The 9,165-nt window shown below is 40.7% G+C and overlaps 1 protein-coding gene across 2 annotated transcripts in view; it reads right to left on the reverse strand.

Moving 5' to 3' along the window:
• Window positions 1-5,372, reverse strand: part of PTER (phosphotriesterase related) — a 24,056-nt gene extending 18,684 nt beyond the window's left edge. The window contains exon 1 of one of the 2 annotated variants that reach the window (XM_014962822.1): window positions 5,161-5,372. The gene's annotated coding sequence lies outside the window, so the exon portion shown is untranslated. The remainder of the gene's footprint in view (window positions 1-5,160) is intronic. The other variant, XM_014962820.1, reaches the window with a different exon arrangement.
• Window positions 5,373-9,165: the final 3,793 nt, after the last annotated feature.

Genomic DNA, 9,165 nt, shown 5'->3' on the forward strand with positions numbered 1-9,165 from the left:
TGAAACAAAATACATGTTTAATCATGTCCAGAGGACAGGACTAAGTAGAGCATGCATTATTGATTAAAGAGAGAGGTCTTTCCCATTTCTGTCTCCCTTTTAGTGAATAATATCATAAACAGGGGTTTGTTACTGGTGAGGCCCTCAGAGGACGCTTTCCTTTTAACTGCTAAAGCTAATCTACCAGGATGACAGAAAAACTGAAATCTGAAGGGTGCTGAACTCTACATATCAAAGGGCACAAGAAGGTGGAGGTCTCCTTGGGGATACTTTCATCTCAGGAGAAGCAGTCACTGATGGAGTACCAATGCTGGAAAAGGACCCATCCCTGCGGAAGGCAGACATCACCTGCCTAGAGGAGTCTGCGGGGCTGGCAGTCATTTCAACAGGAAAACTTGGCCATCCATAAGAAAGAGAAAGGGCTGAGTGACTATGTTTGCTTGCCTTGTGTAGAAACAGACTTAGGAAGAACTGTTCTTTTATGAATTTAATTTCTAGACTAGTGTGTTGACTTGTTTGAGAAGGCAGAAGAATAATTACTCTCATAGAACAGACTGCTGGCTGATTAATGTAATGATTTATTTTTTGCCAAATAAATTAAGATGTGCATGATTTCAGAAAATATTATTCTTGAGCAAATAATTAAAAGCAAAATACCTGTCTTAGTCAGAAACTGCTGCTAGCTGCAATTCAATTAAGTTGTCCAACCCAGTCATTAATTCTATCCTTGAACAAAGCTGCTCTACAGAGCAACCCACTATTTTGGAGAAAGTTCAATGATCTGAGTCATTCTTATATGCACAGCAAAGAGACTAAGATAATTCTAGGGCAATTGCATTACCTTTTTCCATTTTTTTTTCCTTTTTTATTTTGTTTTTGAATATCTACACTCTGGGATGCAGTAAAACCCTGAGAGCATGAGGAGTGGTTACCACTCTCTGCACTGGAGATGCACTTGTCTTTCCTCATGTTCATTGGCAATTTTAAAATCCATTTATTAAGCTAGGAAAACAAACCTATATAAATATTTTGTTGTCTAATTAAATACATAAGTATTGAAATTCTTTTGATGAAACTTGACACAAAGCGATTACAGTCTGTTCCCTTAACGGGTTTCCACTTCAGTTTTTCAGTTATTTAATAGTGCGGTTATTCAAAAAGGTCACACTAATTGAATGTGAATTTTTGCTCACTTTCAGATTACTACTTTGACAAAAAGTTGACTTTCAACATTTGCTCCCACTAATTCCTTTCTGACACAGGTAATTTAGATTACCCTCAATTAATCTGGCCTGACCACTGCAAGGACCTTTGGTGGGGTGTGAGAGATCTTCTTATGGCCCGAGGCTGCCGTCTCTGATTTATAACAGCAGGAAACATGTAAAATTACCAGTTCCAGTGCCAGGTTTCTTTTGTAGCAGCTACCAATCTGTTGATTTTTTGACTGTAGATTTCAGATTATAGCACACATACAGAGCTTACAGAACCAATGCCTACTATTGAACCTTCTGACTGAGGCCAAGGATTTTCATAAACACAAGAAGCATCACAAAAACGGAAACCGACACAAACAGCATTTCAAGTAGGCATAATTTTATCTGCATGAAAAATATGATTAATATTAATGTCTGTGCCTGCTTACTAACACAGTTTTAGAAACCCTCCACTTTTAATAAAAAAATTATGAAAAATAAAGAAAGCCAACACCCTGTGACTGGACTATTTTTAAAACCACTGTCCTGCTACCTTCCCTACTGTCATTTACACAGACAGCACGCCCTGATTATGCTATAATGATACATTACTTCTAATAAGATTCACTTGATGGAACCAGAATGTAATTAGTTTCTTTAAAACAGATTTTAGGTGCAAGCAGCTTTTAAGTGGAATAAGGACTGTGGCTTAATTTAAGCATGTAGATGTTGCTACAGAAATCACTGTTGATGTGCTTTACTAATGACTTGCATGCCATGTTTTACACAGACCTTTCTTTCAAGGAAGTTTCTTCTTTCATACACCAATGTCTAAATTCATATCACCTCATTTAGCCATCTGAAATGACGTATGTCTTCTACAGAATAATTGTCTAGACCATTTTCATAGTGGAGATGGAAAGACATATCCATAGGCAACTCATCCAGTCTATTTGGAACGTCTGTAGGAGAACAGGAGAAGCCATTTCTGTAATAACGGCCTCCTTCCATCGACATGGAGGGAGCCAAGAAACAATCCTGGACAAGGCAAGTATATTTTAGATGGTCCTACATAAGATGTGTGAATCATATTTACTGAGACATAACCCAGTCTGAGAAGGAGGGGAAAGGTGTGGATTCCTATGAAAAAGATAAACACGTAGGCTCTTATCTAGCAATAAAAAGTATTTTGGTTTTGGAAGTCACTAAATTGTGCTGAGCCAAGGTGCTCCTGCACAGAACCAGGCTTCTCTGCTCTAGGTGCTGTATAAAGAGAGAAATACATGGTAATTCCTGAAAATTACATTTTCAGATGAAAATATGAGAATCGCTTTAAGGTATAACCAAAACTTGCATTATTTCACAACGGCCTTGAAACAACAACTTAACATTTCTGTAATAAACTCTGGACAACCACCAATTGTACGGTACATAAAATACGACTCTCACCATTAGCTAACTATTAAATATCGGAGAAGTAAATATTTTTCCTAGAGGTATTGTTAATAGGAAAGAAACTTGCTACTGAAAGCATCATGGTACTGCATTCCTGACTCTGGTAAAAACTCCACTGAGTTCACTACATGCTTTGCCCGAATACTGATGACAAGATTTGTGTTTCTGCTTTTCCCATCTAAAACTTGCGCTTCAGTCATTGTGTCATTTTAATGGACTTGTAATGGGAAGTCTCTCTAGGTTTGGATTAGTTGCTTCCTACAGTAATCTCCTATTGCTGAAACATTATAATCACATAAATGCACTTTCCACACACTAACGCCACATTTGTTTTGATTCGGTAAGCCCATTTTAATGGTATTAGCACAGATTCTCTCCAGACTTGTATGGGAATCATTTTATTGCCTTTACATTACAATGTGAGATTACAGTGGCACTAAATGCAGATTGCTGTGACCAAAAAAAAAGAATGGCTCAATGGGTATTTATTATATTCAGAAAAAAGTTAAACACAGCTGTCTTTTAGAAACAAGGGCTGCCCTGGCTGCATCAAGAGCATCTAAGTGGGTCCTTCCTTTCTAACCATGCAGTCCCAGGAAAAGTGACACAGCGTGGGTTTGCTATATCTTTACAGATGAAGAAAATGCTCCAAGCATTCAATTCTTCTGTAAGCAACCTCTACAGAGCATGGAAAAGCCCCAAATTAGAAATATATGACACATTGCCATTAGCTAGACTATGCTGTGCTATCTCACTATTCCCCACATGGAAACATTTTGCAAGGAGGGAAAAAGTTAGCAGAACAAAGGAGGCAGCAGGTAAGAGAACACATGTAGACTGTATCAGGAAGATTTTAAAAAATGAACTTCTTCCTCTCTTCTCCCATGCTTCTACCAAGGGACTCAAGACTGCCAACAGAGTTTCTTCCTCTTCCCAGCCAGACAAGCAAGTTTTCTGACTTCTCTGACAGGTGCCAGATCTGCTTCTTCAAAAGTTTATTCACAAGAGCTAATTTCAGCACAAACATGCTCGAAACCCATCTCTTTCTCTCATACACTGGTTTCAAAAAGCACGGCTTTTTCACCCACGCACAGCACCAGGGAAGTGCAGGTACATGGGGAGCCCAGCTCCCAGCAGCTGGCTGGGTGAGAGCAGCAGCAGGAGTGAGCTTCCATCTGCTCCAGAAGGACAGACACTCATACTGCTTTGGGGCTATTTTGTGCAAGAAACAGAATTTGGAAATGGATTAAAAGTACTATGAAAAATTCAGATTTCTGGGCAAATTCCTGTCCCTTCTACAGAAATGGCAGATGTGCGTTAAGGTCACATTTATTCTTCCCTGTCTTCAGAATTGACATTGGTCTTTTTCTTCTCCCAAAGTGGAGCTATGAGATTATCGTGATTTGCTGAACTTCAAGCTAACTCAGAAAAACGAGCCAAGGAAAATAATCTTACCTGTTCAGAGGCAGTGTTTTCTTTTTTGACTACCTTCATACTCTGTTAATTTAAAAAAAGAATCCACTGAAGTATCATGACAGCATGCCTGGTGCAGCAGTGTACTAAGGGGACAAGGACACTGCGTGTACAATGCTGGCCTTCCTCCTAGTGCTCAGTCAAACTGCCCAAGGATGGCACACGAGTACTTCCATCAGCACCAACGCTGAGGCAAGGCTGTGTGTCCTAAGCATCAATGGCACATGGGAGACTTTTCATGCCCTGATTAAAGGTCTTCTCAGAAAGGAAGGGAACACTTAGAGTCACTCTCTCCTACAAGAACTCCTGTCTAACCCCATACGAGCATATCTTGCAGCTCTTCTTTAACGGCTTCCCATCTTTGGGTGGCTATATTTTCATGGAGCAGGTAAGAACTTCACCATTTCAGGTATCTGTACTCTCCCCACTGAGTAGAAACTGGCCAACAGATTCATTCTCTAGAGAGCTCTTGGGGAAACATTTAAAAAGCATCACCTATCCCTACCTTGCTGCCTTTCTTCCTGACACACACTGCTCTGGAGACACCCAGGTAACCCCGAGGGCTAACGCAGTTGCCTTCAACGATCTAGCTCTGGCCCTAAAACCATTCAGAAACATAAATTTCCTTAAGAAGCCAAGCTAGAAGAAACACAAAATACTGTTTTTTACTAGATTTTCTATATAGATTTTGTGGAACCATAAAGCTTTTACACTACAGAAGCCTGGAAGTAAGGCTTTATTAAGTTACAATATATGCTATGAAAAAAATTAGGAGAACTCTAGCCAAGGCTTACATAATCCTACAACGGTCAGTAGAAGTCCCAGCAAAATACGCACATACGCACATCAGAGCAGTTTGGTTGTTTGAGTGGCACTGGCAATATTCTACAACCTAAAAGCATGGCTTTAAAAACACTGACATTGTAAGAGAAATTGAAACAGTTACGCACGTATGAAAGGCTGCCCTCAGAACCTCCAGAAAGCACACCCTGGGGAAAGGAACTGGGCAAGTGAGAAGCAAAGGCTTTTAAAGGTTCACCTGAAAGGGGGAGTGAAATCCTTCACTGTGTACTCCCGCTGTTGCTCAGCTGGTGGTGGACAGACAGCCCTTTCCACTTCTCATGGTTTGAGGGTCCCATTCTTGCTCTAGCCAGGCTTTGAGCCAGACAGGCATAAAATAGGCTTCTCCCTTAGAGCTGAACAGCCACACCAGGACGACGTGCAGCCTCTCCAACTGATTTCACAGTGCGCTGTACCTGTGGGATCAAAGCTGCACGTGACCACGTAGGCACACGTACAGTGATCTGCCCCAGAGGCAAAGTTTAAGCCACTCACTACACAATACTTTGCATGCTTTTTTTTTTGGTTTGGTTAAGGTTTAGTTATTGTAAGCACAACAGAGTTAGACTTTTATTTTACCTTATTTCTGGGCAGATAATAGTTTCAAAACCCAGGCTTCCTTGAGCAAAGTCACATTGAAGTTTCTCTTCCTCTGAGAGATCTAAGACCAACATCCCCATAAGTGTTTTTTCATCAACATCTCCTTTAGAAGAACTTCAGGGGATTTCACATTTTGGGCAGCTTCCAAAATTACTCTTGATAAAAGGTCAGATAAAAATTTTCCCCTAGGGTCTAACATTACATTAATTATATTTTACATGCACACACAGTGTTCTTAGGCCAAAAACCAGAACTGAAGTCGCATTACGCTATATGCAAATATGGGCTGAGTCCTGCATGCTGATGTGTGCATTTGTATTCTTAAGAATATTCTTAAGATTCTAGACAGAATCTTATTTGCTTCTCATGGATGCTGGGCTACATGCACACACACTCATTCTCTCTTGCCAGGACAACATGATATGGGGAAAAAGTTTGTGCTTTTCAGAAATACATGTCCAGTGTTCATTCCCTCTAAATTTCAAAATTGAAACTTAAGTAAACACATAGCTCTACTCTTACCATTATTCTCCTTGGCTTTTAATTGTTTTTCTCTCTATTAAGGTCACATATGTTTAAATATTTTCACATGAACTTAAACATTTCAGTAAGCATGTTGCATGGAGCATTATCACTCACTTGTGCAGCACCATCATCAAGAGACACACCACATCAGTCTATGGATCTTGACATGCTGAGCTAAAGAGAAAAATGGGGTGGAGGTGAAAGACACCAAAGAACAGACATCATCATTCTCACCACATGTATCTATGCAATGCAAATGCAAAGCTCATTACTACCTCCTGGTTGAGACTGGACATTACTAGCTAAAAAACTGAGATGAAGCCAAGGGTAGCTTTGTGGCAGAACGTACCACTGAGGTACGCGAGGCCTTTACACGCAGTGGAAAACTGAGTGGAGATGGGATTTCAGTGCCTCAAGATTGCAGACTGTAGCAACTGGGTTAAGCTGGGACTTCCAGAAAACTGCTTTCTTTAATAGTGACTGCAGGGAACTAAATTCAGTTTCCCAGTACCGCAAACAACTGTATTCCAAAACATGCAATCGACCTGAAGAGCCACGAAAAGCCTTCACAGTTTCAGCTGCAACTGTTCTGCTATGGCTTTGTCCGGAAATAGAAGCCCTGTGCTCCTTTCAAGGTCCACTTCTGCTCTAACGACTAACTAGCCAACACAAGAAAAGCTAACGTGAGTCAAGTGAAAGCTTCAAGCTGATGGGTGTAACATAATGAGCACCTTTTAACTCAGAGACTGTCTTTATAGAGTCTGCACACTCTGTCAGTGGTCAAAGGCAATGACCTCTTGCTTGTACAACCCCTGGTACTAAGTTCTTAGCCACAGCTGGGTACAATAGTGAAACAGCAGGAACAACCAACACTCAGAAGCTGACGAGACTGTCAGGTCCCCTGCATAGCCTTCTGCTTTCTTCCCAGGGATTGCTGAATCTACAGTCTTAAGAAGAACTGGACACAGAACCTCGTCGCTGTTTTATCTTTTTTGCATCACAGAATGTAATGGCACAGCACTTCTGAAAGAAGATACAAACTCAGTATCTTTCTCCTGGAAACTATTAATTATCTGTTTTAAAAAAAAATGTTTTGCTACTGAGTCTAAAGTGAGTAACAGAGCTAAGTCCTGCAATAAAGTTTACAAGCCTCAGGAGTTCAAGCAGTAAGACCAGTTGAACATTTCCAGAGCCATCCGAAAATGACCCATCTGCCAGAAGGTACACAAATCACAGTAAAGAAAGAGTTAAATTCCCTTCATTTAGTTGTCACTACAGAGACTCAGAACAGAGCAAAGACAACCCTGGGATAAAACATTTCCCCTTTTACACTTTGAGATAAGAGGTGAAATCCTGAAAGAAAGAAAAAGAGGGAGTACCTCAGCAGGTAACACACCGTTCTTTTTGGGGCCACAGAAGTTACTTCAGGAAAAACTCTGTGGCTTTGGCTCCACGCAAAACTAAGGTTTCAGAGTATCTTTGAGAAGAGTGATCCTACACGTTTCTGAGATCTGACTGAAAAACTGTGATTTACTTAAAACTGTCATATAAGAGGGGTGGTGGTCTTCCTTCTTACTTTCTTCTTCTTATCCAAGTAGTTAAATACTTCTGAAACATATCCCAGCCATTGCTAGGGTAAAATGCCTTTCTTGGATTATTACCCACATACATATTAATATCGGACCAAAGACACAGCCACTGCTTAGAAAATTCTGAAAAACCTTTTCAATTTGTAACCAGAAAATGACGTTAAAGCATAAAACCTACACTACCACTTTTGAGAAAAAGATGAAATTTCATTTGAGAACTAGGGGGGTGGGACACTTCCTTTCCCTTCCAATGGAGCTGGTAATGCAATGACTTGTATATTCCCCAGAAACACAGAAGACCAAAGTTCAAAACTGCTCTGAATCAAACCAGGGACTTGAACCTTAGGTTTCCACAACCTAGAGGGATTTCTAATCCTCCCCCTACCAGAGAGGTGGCCAGACTGATGCAAGCAGAAGTCTCCTTTCTCTTTTTTCATGAAACCTTAAGAAGTCTTAGTTTCAGCTTACTAAAAAATGAACCTTCCTTGGTAGTTCAAGTTTTGAAAGATGGAAAAAATATTTTAGATCTGCATCAAGTGAAATAAGAAATAAAACCCCCAGAATGTTCAGAGAAACAGTCCTTTAATAACCACACCACTCGTTGGTGCCATATGCTTCACTATATCTGATCTTAAGACGTGAGGAGCAAGCTGACGAAGGCTCCCTAACCACGGAGGGAAGCAGTGACACTTGTTCCTGCTCCACCATGCATTAATTTAATAAGTTAGCACTGGTCACCTATATGAAATGTAATTAAGCATCTAAATGCCATTGTTGCCACCTTTGATTATAACGACAAAAATGAATGTGATGATGGTGACATGATGGCAAATATTATGTCTGTTAAATTCCAAAACATGAGAGGCATTCATAATAATAAATGACACTTATGTAGTCTTTCATATGAGGGTCCCAAAGTACCTGACAAAATGATACAAAACTACCTATTACAAGCACTGCTTCACCCATCACTGAAATACAGCCCCCAGCAGAATGAAGGCAACAACCTTTAAACACTACAGAACATATTATGGCAGAGGATGTCAAATAATGTACCCAGGATAAAGCACCGGGGAATTTCATGGAGGCAAAACACAATTTTCCAAAAGCAAGTGACCTCTGGCTAAAAATCTGTTTCATTCAAGAGTTACCGCAAGCCTCTAGCATACAGAAGATATCACCCTTAACAACAGACATGCCTTAAAAAGAATCATATCCACAGGTTTCTTAGGGATCACGTATGTTCGTGTACTTGCTAGGCCAAAAGATGCTCGTCTGAGCTCCTCACCAACAGGACTTGTATGCTCCAACTTGGGACCACACCACCACAACACGAGACCTGCTGCGAAGGAGCTGCCAAACCTCGAGGCCACTGCAACTTAGCTACAGGGCTGAACCCTGTTTTGCAGCGGCCACCCAAACCTCCCCTCCCTCACCCAGAAGCATCACCCGAGGCCGCAGCCTGCCGAACTGGGGCAAGAGGAGGAGAA

The sequence above is a fragment of the Calidris pugnax genome, unplaced genomic scaffold (genome assembly GCF_001431845.1).
Source record: "Calidris pugnax isolate Ruff unplaced genomic scaffold, ASM143184v1 scaffold629, whole genome shotgun sequence".
NCBI lineage: Eukaryota > Metazoa > Chordata > Aves > Charadriiformes > Scolopacidae > Calidris > Calidris pugnax.